Below are 13,998 nucleotides of genomic sequence, written 5' to 3'. Positions count from 1 at the left end.
TATATCACACTAGTGCGCACCGGTAGTAACCCGTTATTAAAGCGGCAATTTAACATAAATCATATGACACTCGTGTGCACCGGGGCATCCCCTTGCTGAAGCAACAGCTTCTTTGAGGAGAAGATGAGTTCTTTGACCCATTCACCAAATTTTGTGCAAATTTTTTTTAATATTGTCTTTGTCTTTCTATACCATATCAATGCCAAACATTTAATTATACCTTAACTCTCTACTTATTACTTTTTACCATAGATAAATAGCTCTCGATCTTATTCCCAGTAAAAAATACTTTTTCACAGCCATTAGCTTCAATAAAATATAATTTATTTCTGTTAACCAGCGCTGCCAACTACTTCGCTTTTTGCAAAATATTTTCTAGGGGGTAAACACTTAAAAATGAAAGCTATCAAAATTTTTGATAATTTTAACATTTAGAAAGCCTCACCAAAATAAGAGGGGAATGTTGGATCTTGTGTTGTTGCTCAGTACCAATCAGAAAGCTCTCTCCGATTCTTCTAACATGTTAAAAACAGGGCCTGATTATCGCCTAGGCCCAATAAGCATGGGCCTAGGGCCCACACTTTCTGGGGGATGGGAGCCTCAAAAATTAGTAAAAAGTCCACAATATTACATTAAAAAAAAATACTGAAAGAAACAGTTTATCTCAAAAAAGACATTTTTTATTTAAAATTTTCTTTATATTGTGATAAACCAAACTCAGGTAAATATTGCACTAATCAATTTCGAAAGTATGGCTGAATTTTAATTGATGCCGTTTTTACTCCAACGGCTTAAGCAAATGCAACGAGAATGCATATTCCCAGTCTTTTATAAATTATTAGTGTCAACAAGAACTTAACAGATATGTAAAGCTGTAGATGGAAGGCTGAAATCTTTAAAATTATTAAGCTAATCAGTGACTTTAGCAAAAATCACTGATTTCAATTGTTTGTGGTCACCAAACTATTTTTATTTTCATTCAACATTGTTTTGCTGTTTTATATTTTGCTTTAATAACTACATGTTTAAACTTTATCTTAGAAAAATAATCTTCAACTGTCTACTTTCAAAATTTTTTAGAATGTTTCTCTTGAATCATGCAGTTTAATAGATTCTTTTTATAGTTAGGACTACTCTTCAGAAATTTAATTTCAAAATATTTTGTTAGGTCTTGGTCCTGAATTTGTCATGATCGGTCCCTGGGTTGGTTGGTTGGAGTCGTATCCTCTATTGAATCATATTTCATGGTGTGCTTGAATAGTTTTTGTTATTTCTATGGCATTAAATGAATACAAATCCTCTTCTGTGGGGTAGTTTAAAAGGTGAAGGCCTGCAGCGACTGCAGGGCAGTTAAAAACATGATATGGTGTCAGTTCCACATTAAGACAGTTGCCACGGTTTTGATATTTTCTAGTCCCATCTGTAGAAATTTTCATGTTCTTATGATGTTTTGTTCTTAGTCTGATGAGAGTAGTGGCTGTCTTCCTATCGATGTCAAGATTAGTTATTTGATCGTGGGCTTTTATTTTTAAAGGGGTGCAAAAGCACCCCTTTAAAAATAAAAGCAAAAGCATTTGCAAAAGCTTTGCAAAAGCATTTGCATCTGCCAACGTGGTTGGGATTGAATTTTGATTGAGATCTCTGGCATTTTTAGCCAAGGAATCAGCTATTTCATTGAACTCTAGGTTCACATGGGCTGGAATCCACAGCAAGAAGCATTTCCGGAGACGCTGAAGTTGTCCAAGTTGTTTTGTGATATTCAGGATTAGGCTTGAGGTACCTTTGCCTGTAAGGCAGACCTGCAGTCGCTGAAGATGGTGATACCACTAAGCTGCTCCGAAGGTTCAAGATTGATGCACGTTTCGATTGCCGTAGAAATGGCTATCAACTATGCCGTAAAATTAGATGCGATTTTTCCAGCACCAGTTGCGATCTCTCGTTTTTGATCATCAGGTAGGATCAGTACCACTCCCGCACCTCCGTTGGTGAAAGTGGAGTCAGAAGATCCCTCAGTAAAAGCCCCGGTCCCTGGGTAAACATACAATAAAATATAATACATAAAATTACATAATACATAATAATATAATACAAAATATAATACAGAAAATACGATAATAAAAAATGTCATACACAATAAAATACATAAACAGTAAAAGGTTATAAAAACATGGCTTAGAATAAACAAGTATGGAGGGGAAGCACAAAACATAAAATTTAAATTTTAAAGATTCATAAAATATGTGAAGAGGCACAAGCTTAGCATGTGACTTAAATAAGAAACGTATGATATAAACTTTTACATCATTTTGACGTAATGGTGTGGAAAATAACTTTGAATGAAACTTACAAAGTAAAGAATCATACATCAAAACGTAAATTTACTTACCTTCAGAGATGAAATTTTCACAAAAAGCGTAGAAAAATGGCGGCCCTGCTGTTAAGAAATAATAGCAGTCACGGATAGATAACATCTTCCAAATAATTGGTTGGATTGAAACAAAATTTTAATGAATAATCCCAAGAAACTGAAGCGGAAAGATATACTTGATAATGTAAAAACTTCACTTGCTTTGTAAATTTTAAATACGAAAATAGTTTGATCGTTAAATAATATACGCCCGTTCTCAAAACTCTGCGAATAAAGAAAACAAAGCAGATTTGAAAAAGAAAACGCTAAGCTGTAAACGAAAATTCGGAAAATGAAATAAAGTTAAAAAATAAAACAAGAAGTCCCGCTGTAATTAAGAAGCGAAGCAAGCAGGCTACATTTCCAAGCACTACTAAGAGTGATGAGGAACTCATACTGTTAACCAGTTGAACAGCATTTATATGAATGAAATAAGATTCCAGAACATCAAGATGAGATGATGCGACAGAAGTGAACAGAATTTTGACGTTAACGAAATAAAACGTATGGCCAATTAAATTTAAGGCTAACGTGAATATGTGCAAGGAACACATAAAATCATCGCGTCTCGCGTCTGAAAGTCCTCTCGTTGGTTGTGGAGTAGATTTTTGGAGAGAGAGAGAATGCCCGCCCAGGCACTATACTCGTCATCTTGCCGGAGTTAAAATTACGTGGCATTTCTGACATGGTTGTTTAGAGATAAAGCCCATAAAAACGGGGCTAGGTTCTTGGCCATGGTCGGTGCTATGTGATTAGGTACTGTGAGTACTTCATATGCTGAGGGCTAACTAACAATTAGAATAACTAGAAATTGGCTAAGAAGAATAAGTGATAAGTTTTTGAAACAAATGGTCCCTAATCGATTGGTAATCAAGGTTCGCAAGATGATTAAAATAAGGGTCCCCATTCTTTTCAAAACTGCCATTTTTAACTAGGCACAAATAGGCCATGAATTAAACATAATAAACATTTTATTTTTAATTGTCTGATGCAATTGCATAATTAAGACATCAATTTGCTTTAATTTTTCTTTTAAAAAGATGTTTACTACAAACAAAACTGTACAAAAAACAAAGGAAACTCTTCCTGTAATAAGAATTCTTATATGTAATAAAATAAAATAATTCCAAAGCAAACACTGAAGAAATCTTAAGTGAAACATGGTGTCTTATTTTTCTGCCAGACATGAAAATCCTAAGCATCCTGAAGTATTTTCTCTCCGAAATACTCCCTTAGTCCGAGTTTCCTGTTTTTTCTGTCTCAAACTTCAAAGCTTTGTCTTACAAGATTATCTATTTTCTCTTTTTATTGTACTAATATAATTATTTGTGCCATTAACTATGTTTACTATTGCTTTTCCACAATTAATGGCATCGATTCTTTTTGTTTTCTGATCATTCTTTTATCCTTCCAAATATTTTCTCGATAGATAAATGTAATTTATCTAAAGCAATTCAAAATACAAACTTTTATAAGTTTTGCTATTAAATGGTTATTCAAAGACGAATATTTATCCTTAATTGGATCTTTTATCGCGAGACAATGACATAACTCACTATGTTTATTTTATGAAGCATGAAAAATAAAGCGGCAACAAATTCTTATTTTAACCTTTTGAACAAAATAAAACTAAATCAACAGAGAATTGTAAAATATTATCAAAACTTTTATATATGACAACAATAATTTTTACCAACATATATTGGATATTGGTATAATAAATTTAAATAGGGGAGAGTCGGGTAGCCCCACCCTCTTAAGGAGTATTGCTTATATTTCTGTATAATATTGAGTAACAATCAATATTTTTGTATGTTTCTATCATCTAATTAAATAATGCAAAAAGAATAAACCAAAAAAAGAAGAGTTTAACTTAAAAAAATAGAAATTTAAGAAAACATGTTTTTCAGCTCTTTTCAAAATGTGTCGGGTAGCCTCTACCATTTACAAAAATTATGTTTTTTGACTGTTTTTTCAGGTGTAAATGAAAATGACCAATGTATTGACAATAGATAAACCTCATTTATCATTTTTATCACAAAATTATCTTATTTATTGCATATTTATATACTTTTAGTGAATTCTATCATTGAATAACAATCATTTAATAACAACAATATTTGTTGTTAAAAATGCATATAACATTCAAATTTGAAGCAATAAAATAATAATCTTTGCAACCGTACATTTATCGAAGAAATAAAATTGGGCGGTGATACCCGACATTCATGTGAGCGGGGATACCCGAAATCCAATTTTTTTGTAAATTTGTAATTACTCGAACAATTTTTCACATATAAACTTTTTTCTTTGCGCAAATTAAACTTAAGACTACATACTATAATGCTGTATGTATAGAAAAAATTATTTTTTTAGTATTAAAATGAAGTTTAATCGAAACATTCAACCAATTTTTCCTAATTTTATGACTACTGTATTCAACATATTTTCAAAACTATTGTTTACCATGTTACCAGCTGCATAAATACTTAAAACTTTGAAAATAATCTTTTTTTTTTTAATATAACAATTAATGTCCGATGGCCCATTGACTTGAAAAAATATTCTACACATATGAAAATGACAGTGGGCGGGGGTACCCGACACTCCCCTATATATTTTCTAGTACTTACAAATTGTGTGATGTATAGATGAAACATTTCACTGACATTAATGGCATAAATCTGGTAACTCAATTATTTCATTGTTAGCAAGACTATCTAAGGGGCTGTAATCTAATGGGAATAACTCGTGCGCATTTATCATCATATATATTAATAATCAGAGATGCCAACTTCACCGAACAAAGGATAAGTATATTCTAGTGGTAGTCTTTTAATGTAGGACTCTTGGTTTAGTAAGTTCATTTCATAGGACTAGTAATCATCACTACTTCAAAATAATTCAAAGGCTTACGTGATACCCCACTTTCAAGAATGCCAACTGCTCCAAGTTCTACAAAAGATATTTAAAAAAAAAACGATAGAGAACTACAAATTATAATTTGCAGATAGTCGGTTAATTTTGCCAACTTTTTACACGACTAACTGTAACAAAGAGGCGTATTACATGAACTTTTGACTTATTTAGAAGTAGTAGTGAGTAAAAATTCCATAAATCGAATTTACTAAACCAAGAACCATACAGTAAAGCAACCTCGCATTAAGGGACTACCACCCAAAAATATTTATTTCTGTACCAAAAATATTTATCTCCCCGCATCCAGCTTTACCCCCAACACAGTGCTGACGTGAAATATCTTCAGTGGTAGACGGATCATGGGTTAGAGTCCCCTTGCTGTCAAGCTAACCGTGGAAGGTTCTCGTGGTCTTCCCCTCCATGCAACGCAAATGCGTGTTAGTTCCATCAAAAAATCCACCACGAAGGCAAATTTCTCCCGATATTTGATCCATCCGTTCCCTTGTCTTCTAGATTGGGTCCAAAATTACAAGGCTACGTAGTTGAACATTAGTAATCGTATACCCAAAAATTGGGTCGGCTGTTCAACGACGGTTATAAAAAATAAAAATAACAGGAACCATACAGCAAAGCAACCTTGCGTTAAAGGACTACCACCCAAAAATATTTTTCGTCCGTCCAGAGCAAGTTGTCATCTCTATACTTTGTTACAGTTAAGCCACGTAGAACCTTTTAAAAAGTTGGAAAAATTAACCGGAAGTTTGCAAATTTTAGTTTGTAATTCTCAAACCGTTTATTAAAATATTTTGTCGAATCCGGAGCAACTGGCATTTCTGAATTATACTAACTCCATTAAATAGATGTCGATTTTTTCATTTTTTTTAATACTTTTTTAATCCGGGTGTTAGCTAATGGAACAAAACATTCATACAATTTATATACAAACTTTATACCACATCCTTTATTAAGGTGCATTCATACAAAATATGAAATCAGCCGAATAATGTTTAAACGAACGAGAAGGCTTAAAAACTATTTTAAGTACTTTTGTTTAGAAGCAAAAGTACTTGTATATACCAGCATAGATCTGCCTAAAATGTAAGTAATTGTTCTTGGCTCTTTTCTAGAAGGATTACGTTTGTTACCAATATGAAAAAGTGCTCAGTATTTTGCACTTCTCTTAAAAGTTCTAGAAAATTCTTACTTTTAAACACTTGCCTGATTTCCCTAGTTGAATTAAAATTCAAAATTCTTTTTTTTTTTCTTTTTTCTCAAATGACTCGGAATTATCTCGGAAATTTCTAGGGAATAGTTTTTAATTCACTGCAACAAAAAATTCTTATTGTTTTTAACAACTTTAAAGAATCTGAAGATACAAAACAAAACTAAAAACTTTAATTTAATTAAATTAATCAACTTAAGGACTCATTTTTCTTACAATTTCGTAATAAAGAAAACGCCTGACCTTTCGATTACAATATATAATAAAATACGAAAAAAAATTTCTAGAAAAAATTGTAGAAAAAGACATAAGGAACTTTTTTTTTAGAATTGCTATAGTTTTATAATTAGAAACGTATGAAATGCGTATTTTTTTAAGAGCAATTAATAAACACTATACAATCTAACCATTAAAACAGAGTCAATATCAACAGGAATTGCTAAGGTCTGGAAAATTCTCTAAGGGGTAGCAAAATTGGGAAAAAATCTATAGATGTTTAAAGCTACGTATATTTACCAACAAAAATTTTTTTTATAAAGGAAACGGATATGGGTATTAAAAATATTGAGAATGTGATTTTAATCGTTAAGTAGTATTTAAATTTAAGGAATTAAATGCAACTTCGAAAAAATTTAATGCCACTTTGTGGTTTTTTTTTTTTTTTTGCCAGGTGGTATCAACCTGAGTTAATTCATTTTTAAGATACGCTGCAAACAGAACTACTACTTTATTTATTACAATAAAGGTTCCCAGTTATAAATCTATTATACTTCAAGTATAATTTTTATTTTAAACATTTTTTGCCCTTTTTTTCTAATAGACATTATTAATTATTTTCTTTCTGCTTGCGAATGATTGGAACCCTTTTTTTTAAAATCATTTTTAAGCATTCATTACAGAAAAGTTTTTACATTTTACGGCAGCTTTTATATTCATTTAATTATTAGTTTATTTGCCTCTAATGGTTGACATAACCATTTTAGGTTAAAAACGAATTACAAAATTTACTTTTTCTTCTAATTCATTTTTTAAATTCGTTTTTAATTAGTAGTTGGGGTAATTTGTCAAACTAATTTTAATGAGATTTATTTGAGCCATGATGGCTCAGAGGATAGAGTGTTCGCCTTCTAAAGAAGCGAACCGGGTTCGAATCCCAGCAAATGCTGGTCAATACGAATTCCGCGTCCGGCTTGCACCGACCACAGTGCTGACTTGAAATTTCTTCACTGTTAAACGGATCATGGGCTAAAGGATTGGCAAAACTTGCGGGCTGACAGTTTTGACTTTTGGCATTGGGAAAAAAATCTACAAAATGCTGTTTTTCTAAGGCTCTGTAGTAGCATGAAATTATGCTTTTTTTCCTTCCAAATAATATACTATTTTCGTTATTGATATGAATTTGCAATAATTACTCATGACTGTTACGACGAATTTAGCCTATCTTTAGGCAGCCCATGTTTAAACCATGTTCCATGTTTAAACTGAAAATGGCGTAAAAAATCAGTATGGAGAAAATCCATAGTTTTGAGAAAATAAAAAGCGTTTGTCTTAGAGTTTTTTTAATATTTAAAAACTTAATCCAATGATGCATTTCCTGGCCTCATAAAAAATTCCCAAAAAGTGGGAATAGGGCATTGATTTTGATACTTTTCAACTTAGTGGAAAATGTCTCTAAATGGATGCTTTTTGAAAAAGTTTAATAACTTTTAAAATATTTTAGTTATTTGTCCGTTCTAAAGCTCAGATAATTCTTTACAGCAAGCAGCAGAAGGCATATACAGTTTATAAATAAAGCTTTACTTTAAGTGTTAGGCACTTAAACTGTGGCTTTTTTTTTTTTTTCTTGGTGACACAGCTTCGAAAAATCATGTCAATGAAAGAGAAGAGGGGAACTTGCGCCTGAAGTAAAAGGATATTTTCTTCACTTAAAAATTACACTTTATCAAATATCGCATTTACATAATTTCAGATGGGCAAAACAAATTGTTATAGTTTATATACCATGGTGATCAGGAATTTCTGTTTTGTTTAGGCAAATTCTGAGAATTCATGAACTAAGTTACCAACCTTTATCTTCTTGAAAAAAAAATTAGAGGTGTCCTCAACCTGAGAGACTTAACGCTTAATAGGTTAACTTAGGTTAGCTCACTACTGGCTAATGTTGCGTAAGCGCTTTTATTTTATTATTATTTATTTATTTTGCGAATGTGTGGAATGTGTGTCAAGCACTTTTTGTGAAAAAAGTGCTTGAGCGTCTGTGTTTAATATTTCTTGAGTGTTAATTTTCATTTTAGTTTTTTCTTTCTTTTTTTTCTTTAAAAAAAGTTTACTCGCTGATAAAAAATCTTATACTATTACAATAGCATAAAAATTTTATGAGGTGATAACATTCTCCAACATTCTTATTGGTCAATAAAATAGATCACATCATATGTCTAAACTTAAAAAAAAAAAAAAAAAAAAAAAAGAATTATAATTGTAAACGTAAATTGTACGCATGAAATAATTTAAAGTTGATCTGCCGTAAACTAATTAAAATTAATTATTTATTTATTTTTTAACCTACTGTATCATTAATTTTTGTTCCAAATTTCTTTTTATTCAACAGAAAAGAATAAAAAATTATAACTATAAACGAAAATTTTTAGCCTAGTCTTTTTTTTTTTTTTTCAAAATAAAAAATAGTAAAAAACTAAATAAAAACTCTCCTTATACTATCCTCAAGAAACTTTTCTCAAAGAAAAGAACTGACATCAAACAAAAACGTCTTTTTAACGTAGTCCTCAAAGAGAACTATATTAAAATAGCACTGGCCTTCTTCTCATGCAAAAATTTCAAAAGTCAATTTGTCAACTATTAATAATTTCATTATCTTTTTAATAAAAATGGATTTAACTAAGCAAATGTATATGCAAATACGCCATCCGCTATTAGAATTTTCAATTAATATTTAAATATCAATATATTTTTGTTAAGACATTAGTAGATATTACTTCTATAAAAACGGAAGTTTGAATATTTTATAATGTTGTTTGGAAATATGTCTGCAAATGTACTGCCCCTCATTTAAATTCTCAATTAATATAAATATCAGTTTACTTCTGTTAAGACATTAGCAGATGTTACATTTATAAAAACAGTAACTTAAAAATTGTAAAGTGTTCTTTCGAAATAAGTCTGCAAAAGTACCTTTCCTCCTTAAAATTCTCAATTAATATTTAAATATTAATTTATCTTTGTTTAGGTATTAGCAAATATTACTTTTATAAAAACAGTTGCTTGAATACTTTAAGGTGCTGTTTCGAAATAACTAATTAATAAATTAAAACAGATTTATTTCACACAGAACAAAATTTTTTTCAAAAAAAGGCATAATGTAATGTAGAAATTTATTTTCATTTTAAATTATGTTGTTTTATTTATTTTTTATTTTTGAGACAATTGAGCAAACTTGTTGTATAATATTGGTTAAATAACATAATAAGATTTTTTTTTTGTAATTTATTAAAAACTGGGATTATCCAAAGTGATTATCCAAAAACTCAAAAGCGGTATGAAAACAATGATTGCAGATAATTAAATTCTCATTTATTTAGGCAACAACTACTATTAAAAAAACAATCAACTTCATCACTGAATTTTTAAATATGTTTGCATAATTAATATCGATAACGTTGAAGTATATCCTCTTTATTTGTAAAACGAAAGGCTTGACCAGCGAACCTTGATGAACAAGGTCCGCTGGAAGCGTGCCAAGGTCAAGGGAAAGTTTCACATGCAACTTACACAAAACAATCATTTTGTTACTTAATTATGATATTAAACCTTTGGAAAAAACATTTTAAAACTTAAATTCTCGCGAGTTTTGAATTTAATAAATATTTCTTACTTCAGCTCCAAAAAATTTAGCAAGTACTAGCTGAATACCCGTTTTTTACACGGGGTGATTTAAAAAAAAGTAAAGAATCAATAAATCAGTACTAAGAAATCATCCTCAAAACTGAAGGAATATATCAGCACAAATAAAAAGCTTTGTAGAAGAACCGTGTGAGAGACATTTTTAGGGGAATTAATGAATCAGAGAAACTAACGTAAAGTTGTTGCATCAATATGGGTATGTTTAATGTTCATCAATGTTATTGTCTTCACTTTAATCTTAACGTAACTAATCCACATTAGTTTGTATGCTTGCATGATCTTATTTCAAATTAGGCAGTAGTAAATAAAATAAGGCAAAGAATTATTAGTCCCGCCTTCTAATAAATTGGTAATAAAATAGTTTGGAAACGCACGTTGTTCTCTTTTTCGTTTTGAAAAAATGTCACTTACCTGATTGTTCCACGAAGTTGTTCAATTGATATAGCTAAAACAATTTCAATTTATTTTATTTTATTTAATATTATTTGTCGCACTTTTTGGTGGCTTTACGTTATTAAAGTAAGCAAAACTTCATCCCATCAGAATAAAGATAAAATGTATTTAGTATCCCTTGGCATAATGCTATTGCTCGCAGCTAACTCATGATAGTCAAAATTTACCACTATCAAGTAATTTTCTCCGGTCCTTTTCGAGGGGCCCAAAAAGACTTATTTCCAAAGTATCAGTATTAAAACTGCTTAGTATTGGAGTAGTTTAAATAATCACCAAATATATCAATACAGTATTTTATACCGTTATAAGTATATATGGTACTACATAACCCTTCAACATTTGAGTACTGTGCGTAATGCATTTGTCATTGGCAGCCAACTAAAGCCGATTTTTTTTTTAAATAATAAATAAAATAAAAATGGAATTCTTATTAGAATTTGATAAGGAGTTAGGAGCATAACCATTTCTCTATCTGACCTTTAATTTACTGTTAAAATATATACAAGAAGTGATGGAAAAAAGTTCTTTTAATTCTGAGATTCATTAAAATATTAATGCACTATCTTTGCATAATATTTTCTGAAACAGCAGAAGACTTGTTGTAGAATCATTATTAAAACTTCACCAATTACTATAATACTAGTAGTACATATCACCGTCAGTAGTATAAATTAATTAAGAGTTATCTGTTAATAGCTATTTCTTACTGTTTTCATAAACGAAATTCTCATTAATCTTTTCTATATTAACTTTGCTTTTTAGTGTATAGGTTTTTTTTTTTATTTCAATTAATAGATATTGCAAACATTAATTTATCATCATTATCGTCAATAATAATATGACGATTTCCAACTGCTCTTCTAGACCAGTGGTTCCTGAACTTTTTTGTCTCGTAGACTCCTTGCCATGTTTTTCGGTTTGGGCTTCCTAGTACATAGCTTATTTCTTTTCTTTTAATTACCTGATATTGATTTTTTGTAAATTCATCAAGTTCAAATGTATTTTTGACAGCTACTAACTGTGAAAGATTTAAATTTCTAACTATAGTGAAGTGAAGTGTAGTGTGAAAAACTTCTTAAGAAAAAAGCACATGTTAATTTAATACATTTATTAAATAAATTAAAAATTAAGCCAAAATTAAAATTTAGTATCTGTTTAGTAAAATTTAGTATCTATAATGTTATTTAAGTAATAAATTTAGTAATTTAGTATTTAGTAATTTAGTATTTAGTATTTAGTAATTTAGTATTTAGTAATTTAGTATTTTGTAATTTATTATTTAGTAATTTAGTATTTAGTAATTTAGTATTTAGTAATTTAGTATTTAGTAATTTGGTATTTAGTAATTTAGTATTAATATATTTAGTATCTATAAGATTATAGTAAAATTTAGTAACTATAGTATAGTAAAAATTAGTATCTATAATGTAAGTAAATAGGAAATATCAGTGTATGTTGATTATTCCATTCTTGAAATGGTAAAATTAAAGTCATGACCTGCTTATATGAGATCCACTATGGTTGACCCCCATTTTCAGTTCATGAACCCCCAATTTTTTTTTCACTTAGCATGGACTCCTTGCAGGTTGTCGTCGGCCCCTAGTGGTCGATATAGATCACTTTGGGAAAAACTGTTTTAGACGAATAAATATCTTTACTCCATTACTTTTGCTTCCTAGTACATAGTTTATTTCTTTTAATTTAATAAGCATATATTACTTGTCTTAAATTAATTAGGCATCACTGGCGTCAATAACAATAAAGCGATTTTATACGTTTCTCCTAAACAAATTCGTACCACCACTTTCTCATTAATTTCCTATTCAATTACCGTTGATTTGAAACCATTAATAATTTAGAAACACGTTTTAAAAGAATTAATATAAATAAGAAAACGCTTGGTATCAGATAACTTTAAAAGTATAAATCTGGTGACGTAGACAACACGTGCTACCACTACCACGTAATGTTGTTCGTTGAATTTATCTAACATAGCAAATATAAAATAATTAAATGCTTGCAATATATTCTTCTTTTTAATCAAATAGAGAGATAAGCTAGCAAACATCACTGATGCTATCTTTAAAATAAATGAAAAGATAAGTTGAATCAGCTACATTTAAAACAATGGCTAATTTTTAACCAATCAGAAAATTCCATTTCGTTTCTCGCTCATCCCGCTTGAACGGTTCGTCGTAAAAAATGTTCTAATGTCGACAGTGACCTTCATCGTGCTTCGAAATTCACCAAATTTTATCGATTTCGGTCAGCGGGCTTAGGAGTCTATAAAGGACACACTCATACAAACATCCTCGAGCATCTCATGTTCAGTTTTGGGCAATGGTTTGATTGAAAACTTCTAATCATCCTCGAATATATATATATATATATATATATATATATATATATATATATATATATAGATAGATAGATATATCATTTTTTACATACAATAACAACCGTTCAAACTGACTCTTAATAGAAAAAATTATTGATTAAAATTTTTATATCTTCTGAAATTCACAATTCAAAAATTTTTTTTAGTAATTTTAATAAAATTCACAATTTGACAATTTAGTAATTTAACTTTTCCTTCTGGAATTTACAACTCAATAATTTTTCCATTCGCATTTTTTTCTTGGAATTCCTTTTTTGTTAGAAAGAAAAAACATAAATAAATGAATTATTAAATTGTAAATTCCAAAAAAAAAGAAAACTGTTACATTATTTTATTTTTTTTCTGAAATTCTTTATTTATTGGAAAGAAAGAACATAGCTAAATAAATTATTAAATTGTGAATTCCAGAATGAAATAAAACGTTGTTACAAAAGAAAATTCAATAATCTTTTTTTTGGAATTCTCAATTCAATAATTTTATTCAACAATGCTTTTTCTTCCCTAAGAAATAAAAAATTAATACCTAACAACTGGTGTTGATACAACGTAATACGTATTTAAGTTTGGTACTGCAATTGAGAATGAAGCTTTCTTTCTCAACTGCGTGAAGGATTAAAAAAGAATAAAGCAAATAGCAGTGAAAAACAAAACCGAAACTAGCGAATGCGCAGAGCCTATATT

Source organism: Parasteatoda tepidariorum, chromosome 5 (assembly GCF_982258835.1).
Source record: "Parasteatoda tepidariorum strain Cologne lab strain chromosome 5, Ptep-v5.0, whole genome shotgun sequence".
NCBI classification, from domain to species: Eukaryota; Metazoa; Arthropoda; class Arachnida; order Araneae; family Theridiidae; genus Parasteatoda; species Parasteatoda tepidariorum.
This window is presented reverse-complemented; position numbering follows the sequence as displayed.